Consider the following 9148-nt stretch of genomic DNA (forward strand, 5'->3'; position numbering starts at 1 on the left):
ATGCACCACCAGAAACTTTTGATCTGCCATGGGGCTGTTCCCCATCTTTGATCCACCATCCCATTTTTATATATTATTATATTATTATTTTTTCTTTTCTTTGCACATGGTGCCTGATGCACCTTTTTTTTTTTTTTTTTTTTTTTTTTTTTTTTTTCACGTGGTGGCAACACCACTTTGCTCCACCATCCCCTTTTTTTATTATATATTTTTTTGTATAAATTTAGGTGATGGGTAGAGGAATTTGCAGGGAGCGGAGCAAGGAGGACGGAGAAGATGGTGCTTCGAGCTTCACGACCGGCTAGTCGTTTGACGGCGGTTGTTGAAGTCGTTGGCAGCTGCGAGGCAAAAGACGGAGGAGGTCTTTGGGTGTGTATTGATAAACTTTGGTTTTGTCAATCTCATTCAAAGGCGGCGGCCATGGCGGAGGTGCAGAGGAAGACGCTTCACCACTACTGTCACTTAGCACAACCACTGAGCACAGCCATTGCACTGCCTGCCGAGCACAGCCATTACACACCCATTGCACTGCCACTGATCACAGCCACAGAGCACAACCGCTGTACACCCGTTGTACTGCCACCGAGCACAGCCACTGCAGACCCGTTGCATAGCCTGCCTGCCGTCGCGGAGGAAGAATGAGCTTGTTTGCAGTGTTCCGCCGTGACTCGAGAGATGAAGACGAGGGGGTAGTATGGAGGAAGTTGGATGGGCAGCAAAGTAAGGTAACTACTTTTGGTTGATGAAGGATCCAATTTTTTTTTTTTTTTTTTTTCACCAAGTCCGCAGCATTCTCACAGTCCGAATTAAACAAGTGAAACACATGTCCTTCACCATGCTCCACCGCGTCGACACTCCCGCCCCACTCACTCTTTTTTCAGGTCCTCATAGTACAGCTAGCCCGCCCCTCTCAGATGGTCTCCCGCCGCGAAAAATATCAACATCTTCTCGCAAGCTAGCCTTTTGAAATCCTCTGGGAGCGGCCTCAGCCTACGATCCTCCAACCCACCGTTCTCCGGACATATGTACAGAAACATTTGGTCGTCCTCCTCCAAGCCCCCAAAGAACGGATGCACCAACACAACTCCACCAATCTTCAAATCCGGTTGCCCGATGGACCCGACCCGGACAGCCAAATAGTGCGACAAATTTGCTCCACCGCTGTCCCCGCCTATAAATAACCGGTCAAAGTCAGCGTACTTGTTTAACCACGACTCGGTTCCATCCCCACTAGCATGGGACGCGAGCCATTTGAGCGCCGCCCATGAGTCTTCATAGCAAGCCGGTACGGGGTGATCCGCGAACAACCCATATTCGACGGACAGTACGATTGCGTGGGCTTCAGCTGCCAATCGGTCGACGAAGTTGTGAAAAATAGGAGAGAACGCAGACTCGAAGATAAACCCACCGCCGTGGAGGTAGAGGAGAACGAGGAGCTTTTGGGCCGGGTCTTGGATCTTAGGAAGGAAGATACGGGCAGAAACGGCAGGTTCGGGTTGAATTGTGACGTCCTTGGATTGGACACCAGTGATTGCGTCAGTCGAAGGGGGTCTTCATTAGAGAAGTCGAGGAGGTCGTCAACGGTGAAATCACTGCCGACACCTTTCCTAACAGCAGATATTTGACGACGGTGACGTAGACTCCAGAAACCGATGGCAGGCGGCAGGTGGATGACAAGCTTTCAGAACGTCCCGGGATCGCGAATCGGAGAACCACGGCCAAATTCTTAGCAGCAGCATCCGACCATGATGTCTTCGACTTGGGGTCTCTACTTCGAGTCTCCCTCTGTAATTTTCCAATCCCTGATTCAACCTCGTCTTCTTCGAAATCGAAAAGCATAAGAAAAGAAACCTGCAATATTCAGTGAAGGCCACAACATCCATTGAGAAACAGATGTCTTCCTTGTTGAAACCAGATTCAGAAAAGGTTGGTGAAGCTGGTCCAAAGGACAGATCTTGGGAGTGAGAGAATTGGCGGCATTCTGGGTTTGATCTGGGTCCGTACCCAGGCTTTGCCCTCGGCGTCCGAGGAAGAAGGAGAAAGGGCTGCTAGATAGAGACTTGGGCTTCTTCATGGGCTTATTGGGCATGGGATCCGGCAGCTGTGAAATGGAGGAAGGTGCACGATCAGGGCGACCAGGGCGGAGTGACGAGAGCGGAGGCCGGATCCACATCGGCGATGAGCAGGGAAAGCGACAGAGCCGCCGAAGCTCAAAGAATGAGCAGAGATTCGACACCCGAGGGGAAGGGGTTCTTGGTGGCGAGAAAATTGCACTTTCCGGAGAGGAATTGGAGGAATTTGAAGGGGATGAGACTGAACCACTTTTCAATTTCGCCTTTGAACCCCTTTTCCCACCTGGGTTGTATTTCGATTTCGCCACTGAAAATTCTGAGGGATCAGATTTGAGATTTGGCCCCAATTTCTCATATGGGTTCTGTTTGGAAGGTAAGAAAATGGCAGCATCAGAAACAGGGTCTGTCTTACCTTCAACGCAATTGAGCTGAGCTGAACCGGTGGTTAACAGTGGCGGGCGGGCTTGCAGTGGTGCACGTGGATGTTGACGCCGCGGCCGTCGATGGTCTTGAAGCTGTTGACAATGAGCTCGTATTTGAGCTTAATGGTCATGTCGGCCGAGAAGATGATCCAGAGGGGTTCGTTTTAGATGACGGCGTGGTGGAGCGTGCCCGGAGTTGGGTTCGCTGGGTTGGAATCGGAGGAGTCGATGACTATGTAGATCAGGCTGAAGACATGGGGAAAAGAAGGAGCCAAGTGGGCCACTTGGGCAGCCAGCAGAACTAGCCGGTCTCTGGGCTTCTAGGTCTGTAAAATGGAGTGCTGGGTCCAAGTGGATTTTGGGCTACGGAGGAGAAGCTGCCTTTGGGCTTCGATGAGGGCGGGGATTTGTATATATATATATTTTCCTTTTTTTTTTCTTTTGAAGAAATTGTATCTTTTTTTTTTTCTTTTTTTTTTTTGTAATAAAATTGACTCTATTTAATAAAACATTTTTTTATTTTTTATTTTGATGTGACTGAACTTGAAATTGAATATTCAAGCTGTCTACGTACCTTTCCAAAGAAAGAGATCAAGTCAAAACGTAGTTCAAATACATACATATTTTTTGGAATTTTCTTTTTGTGCCGTTTGCAGTTTTAACTCATGCAGGCAAGGAGTGTTGGTGTCGTTTGCAGTTTAGGCTCGTGCAGGTGAGGAGCCTCGTGTCCTACAGTTTAGGCTCGTGCGGACAATGAGCTTTGGTTCGTGCAGTTTAGGCTCGTGCGAACAAGGAGCATTGGTGAATTTGTCAAGCAATTTTGGAGAGGCGTTCCTCACAATCTTCATAGCAAGGAGCCTTGACCGAGTGATTGAAGAAGTCTTCGGGCAAGAAATCGCGCATTGTGATGGGGACGGACGATCTTCGTGTCGAAGTTTCATCATCTTCAACACGTTCACGTTGCTTTGAAGGTTGACAAGAGCTGCTTTGCCCTCTTTCCGATTGGCGGACTTGTGGAGGAGATGTATGCTTCTTGTGCAATTTCTTAGGAGTGACTTGAGTCCATCCTTCAACTTTACTTGTCTTGGAGGATGCCCCCAGCGGTTGAGGTGAAAACTTTGTGTCGAAAGAGCCATAAGTGATGGTGGTATAGTTTGACTTCACCACATCGTCAAGATCTAGCTCGATGATTCCTTTTTGAGCCAGCTTCATGATGAGATCTTTCAACACGAAGCATTTTTCTGTCGGATGACTGATGAAGCGGTGGAATTTACAGTATCTTGGACTGTCGGTACGATTCATCTCTTCCGGCCGTCTGCACTCAGGCAAACCGATCACCTTCTTGTCCAACAGGTCATCCAGCATGACAACCACATCAGAGTCGGGGAATGGATAAGTCTTCTCCTCAAGCTCTTTCAAAGTGCGTCTACGCATCTCTTGATCACGAAAGCCTTCGGCTTGAATCGCCTTGCCTCGTGTAGGGATTTTGACGGGAGCTGTGTTGACTGTCATTGCTTCCTTGGTGGATTTCCACGCAGCCTTCTCCACCTTTGTCTCAAGAACTTTATCGTTCTTGTAGTCGGCGATCGGTTCTTTCTTCCCATGATGGGCGATGCTCAACTCCATGTCATGGGCGCGAGTGGCCAATTCCTCGAAAGTCCGTGGTTTAATGCCTTGAAGGATGTATTGCAAACCCCATTGCATGCCTTGGATGCACATCTCGATTGAAGAGGTTTCCGAGAGCCTGTCTTTACAGTCGAGGCTTAGAGTGCGCCATCTGTTGATGTAGTCAATGACTGGCTCGTCCTTCCACTGCTTTGTGCTCGTTAGCTCTAGCATGCTCACAGTGCAACGGGTGCTGTAGAAGCGATTGAGGAATTCCCGCTCTAATTGCTCCCAGTTGTTGATGGACTCAGGCTCTAGGTCCGTGTACCACTCAAAGGCATTTCCTTTCAGCGAGCGCACAAACTGCTTGGCGAGGTAGTCTCCCTCCGTCCCCGCGTTGTTGCAAGTTTCGACGAAATGTGCAACGTGCTGCTTTGGGTTTCCTTTTCCATCAAACTGCATGAACTTTGGTGGTTGATAACCCCTTGGCATCCTTAGGGCATCGATCTTCTTGGAATAGGGCTTCGAGTAGAACAAGGAGGTATGTGAGCTCCCTTCGTACTGTGCCTTGATGGTGTTGGTGATCATCTCCTGCAGCTGTTGGATAGAAAGAGATCCCATGAGTGCCGCTGCTTGGTCTTGCTCCGGCTTCCCATCGATTTTCTTCACCGGGGATTCTTCGTCTCCGCCAGCTCCTCCCTTTAGTGGATCATCCTCTGGGTCTTGCACGGACTTTCGAGGAATTGGCCACTCCTGCTTTGCGTTCTTTCTTCCCATGATGGTCGGGTTTATCGCCGTCCTGCGCCTCCAGTCGGTTGACTAGTGCTGCAATTTGCAAGTCTTTTTCTTCCACAGTTCGGGTTAGCCTTGTGATTGCTTCATTCATTTGAGCCAGCTGCTCATCGATTGAAGTTGCTCCAATGGTCATGACTTGCATGGCTGAACTGTCGCTTGAATCGGCATCGGAGAGCATGAATTCGGAGTATTTCCTTGGGCTTTCCCCCCTTGGTGCCCTTAGTGAGGCTAAGGTGATCAAAGGCTCGTGCCTTGGGTGTTTTTTTTCCCTTGGCAGAGTTGATGCATAGGTGAAAGAGGCGGCAGAAGTAGCTCTTGCCATGCTTCGAGTCGTGATGCCCAAAGTGACACCAGTTGCGACGAGGACGCTTTTGTTCTTTGCGCCGGTTGCGGGAACAGTTTAAGCCTTCCTTGATGCCATTAATTTTGGAAGCGCGCTTGAATTTCTTGAACGGAGAAAGAGATAAGAGGCAGAGATTGTCCCACTGGGCGTGCCAATTTGTGAACACGGAAAATTCCTGAAACGAAAGAGACAAGAACAGCGTGCACAAACAAATATTTGTATTTGATGATTTTGGCTTACAATCTCTCTCTATTTTGATCCTCTGATTCGATCTCCGTAAGGTGTGTATTTGTGGATGTGCGATTGATCCAAAGGACCGTTGGGCTTGATCTAAGGATGAACGTTCTTCAAGGGCCGTGGACTTGATCTTGAAGGTGGATTTGAGCGGATCTTCAAAGGGGCTTTTGGGCTTGATCTTGAAGAAACGGTTGGACGTGTGGATTTGTCGACGTTGTTGATCCAAAGGGCCGTTGGGGCTTGATCTTGGATGAACGAATGATGAACGATGATGCTTTCTTCAAGGGTCGTCGGGGCTTGATCTTGAATTGGTGGATGGTTGATCCAAGGGCCGTCGGGGCTTGATCTTGGAAGAACGATGAACGAAGAACGAAGAACACTTTCTTCAAGGGCCGTCGGGGCTTGATCTTGAATTGGTGGATGATTGTTGATCCAAAGGGCCGTTGGGGCTTGATCTTGGAAGAACGATGAACGAAGAACACTTTCTTCAAGGGCCGTCGGGGCTTGATCTTGGAAGAACGATGAACGAAGAACGAAGAAGGCTTTCTTGATTCTTCGGGAACCTGGATGCTTGAGAGTTTCGGAGTTTCAGAGCTTCAGAGCTTCAGAGCTTCAAGGTGTAATATGAATTGGTTCCTTCTTCCCAAAATGAATGAAATGGGCTTGTATTTATAGAATTTTCCAAGGCCTAATTTTGAATATAATATCCCAGATGAAATAAGTCGTTTCTGCCAGGTGTTGACACGTGTCCTGTTTGATGACTTTTCCAACTTATTTCGATTTTTTGTTTAGACACACGCTACGTGTAAAATTTATGTAATACATGAGTGTTGAAACTTTGATTTATCGGTCAACATTTATTTACCGAAATTTCGATGTCTACAATAATCCTTTAGCTTAACGGGTTAATTAACATGATATGAGATAATGGGTTGACAAAAAAAGGACAAAGACAACCCATTTGCCAACTTCATAGAGAAAAGAAATGGGTTGGTTTTTAATTTGTAGGTTTTATAAGTATGATAGTAATATATGATAATTTTTTTCGTGTTTAGTATGCTTTTGTGAGATTATTTTAAGAAAAGGTTATTTATTGTAAATTGTATAAAAAATTGCCACGTTATAATTTCTAAACAAGGCTCTGGAAATCTCAACCACGACCTTGTCTGCACTAGATAAGATCAACACACCTACCACTTAACCGTAGTTAGCGACCTTCTCAAATCCTCTGTTGTTCCTATAAATTTGGTAAAGACGCTATGTAGACAAACATGAGCTCTAGCTTTTTTGAGTGCAGCGTTTGGTAAAGATGTTTAAGGGATCATCCATGGTTGCAGAAATCCAAGGTGAAGATGAAGACGAAGATCTTGAAGTTGAAAAGATTATATGACAACATTCAACAATCGAATCTATGATTTATCAGAGGTAATGTCCTTGGCTAAACAACCCTTTAGATTTAGGATTTGTTCATTTTCCGTTAGTTTAGTGTCCCTCTATCGTTTTGGTATTTGGGTCTTTTATTTTTGCTTGATAGAGAGAAATTTTGTGCCTGATACTAGTTTGACAAATAATAGTTGTGCTTTAGACCTAGAAAGATATTATTTTAACAATCCTCCTCTTTGTTCGAATAGTTTTACACGCAAGCATGGGCTTGGCTTGGGATGTCTAGACCTAAAGTTATTGCTCACTTTTTCTTGGGTTCTTAGCCCCATTTTCAACCAATAAAAAAATAAAAAAATATGTGTAATATTTATTCTAATTACTATCCAATGACAATTGGCTAATTTAGATTTTAGAATTATTATTTAATTTGTTTGCTTACAAAAGCCATTTTTTTTAATTAACATGCCATAGAGGAAACATAAAACAAAGAATTGTGTGGCGGATTGTCCTGCTAACTGGAGTTATAAGCTTAGGCATCTGCTATTTTGATGATCCTTTTGTCTCTATTGGATCTAATTTAACTGACAATTGTAAAGGACTGAAATTTCGATGTCTACAATGATGTTTTAAGGGTATCGACCATTATGTTCAGTTGTTTGTTTGTGTTATTTTTGGCCTGTTTGACAAAAAAACTAAAGAATATAATTTTTATTTTATTTTATTATGCTTCTAGAAGTCTTTTTTTTTAATTTTTAGTTTAACTTTTTTTTAATAACAAGCTTCTCAAAACCCGTTGTTTTCTTTAGCTAATCCTGCTTCTAATTTTCTAAATTTGCTTCCATTGTTATTCATACAATATGTGAAGTATTTCAAAGTTAAGGAGTACAAAATAACCTACTAAAGGTATCATTTTTCTCAAACCTATTAAAGCCATCGTTACTCAAAATAGAAAAACGGTGTCTTTTTTGTTGGATAGGAAAACTGTGCTTGCATGACATTATTGCAATAAAGAAAAATATCACACTATACATGGATGAAGAAATTAAGATTACTAAAGAATTTTAAAATGACGAAAATTGAAATGACGGAATTTTATTTTCTAGAATTTGTGAATTTTCATGTTTGGTTAAACTAAAAGAATAATGGAATTGAATACGAAATTTGTTATTTTTAAATTCTTAGATTCCAAATTTACATGGAATTTAAACTTGGAAATTGGAGGTCCCAGATTCTAAATTTTTTTTTCCCCACAGAAATTCTAAATTTCTATGTTTATGAATCCAAATAATGAAGGGAATTTATTCATGTCAATTTATCTAACATATATATTTGGCTGAAATTTTTTTTTCCAGCGCAATTATCTTGCTTCCCACTGAAACTGAGCAGCAGAAAGTCTTCTCAAAGTTTGATCAAGTGCTAGAAAAGCCGGGCCATCCAGGTTATCATATTTTGCGTTTCAATTTCTCTGCTTACTGTCTCTAAGGTTACATGGGCAGTGTCTACTTGTGGAATTAGCTCTGCCTGGCCCAGAGAGGTTTAGAAAAGTGATATCTACAGCCGGACTCTCATCTACCTTGCCTGCATTCCTGGCCTGTTCTTGGTGCTCCAACGCAAGGTACTTCTCCCATGCAGCAAAAGATTCTTCTCTGAAATCGTCTGGAAACAATATCAGAATCCTGCAGGTACTCTGGACGACCAAGTGGCAAGAATGCAAATTTCCACTTTGAGAACTCCTCATCCGGGACCTGCAATTTCTTTTGTATCCATATTTGAACTTCAGCTTTACCCTTCATGGCAGAAAATTTCTTTAGTTAAATATGTTTTGTCGATTCATGTGGCATATCTCCCTTAGGGCCGGTCCTGAGATTTTGGAGGCCCTGTGCGAGACTCAAACGGAGGCCCTTACAAGGTCTAAAGTTTGGTTGTTATATTTTCTTTTATATTTTATATTGTTTTTCTTGTGTATAAATTGATATAAAGGCAAAAGAAAATAAATAAAAAAGAAGCATGGTTTGGTGGCTATGTATTTGCATTCTTTATGTTTTTGGATTAAAAACTCCTTACTTTTTAAATACAAAAAGCATGGTGTGGTGGCTATGAAAATATCATATCACCGTACATATATCATAATTAGAACAACTCATGCTCTTTATTATGAACTAGTTACACAATCACTGGTTATGATATTTGTAGCATCTTATAATGAACTGTCAGTTTTTTTATTGCATTTTTCTCACCCCCTAAAGTGAGGATGATTCTACCCCCCACTCGGTTGATTGTCGTTTGATTAG

General features: G+C 43.5%; 1 long non-coding RNA gene and 1 pseudogene across 1 annotated transcript; one reads left to right on the forward strand and one right to left on the reverse strand.

Moving 5' to 3' along the window:
• Nucleotides 1-729: 729 nt before the first annotated feature.
• Nucleotides 730-2074, reverse strand: LOC126631382 (probable carboxylesterase 2; annotated as a pseudogene).
• Nucleotides 2075-6479: 4405 nt separating this feature from the next.
• Nucleotides 6480-8879, forward strand: LOC126631061 (uncharacterized). Its single transcript, XR_007626224.1, has 2 exons — nt 6480-6899; nt 8210-8879. It is a non-coding gene; the product is annotated as an uncharacterized LOC126631061 (long non-coding RNA).
• Nucleotides 8880-9148: the final 269 nt, after the last annotated feature.

The sequence above is a fragment of the Malus sylvestris genome, chromosome 8, assembly GCF_916048215.2.
Source record: "Malus sylvestris chromosome 8, drMalSylv7.2, whole genome shotgun sequence".
NCBI classification, from domain to species: Eukaryota; Viridiplantae; Streptophyta; class Magnoliopsida; order Rosales; family Rosaceae; genus Malus; species Malus sylvestris.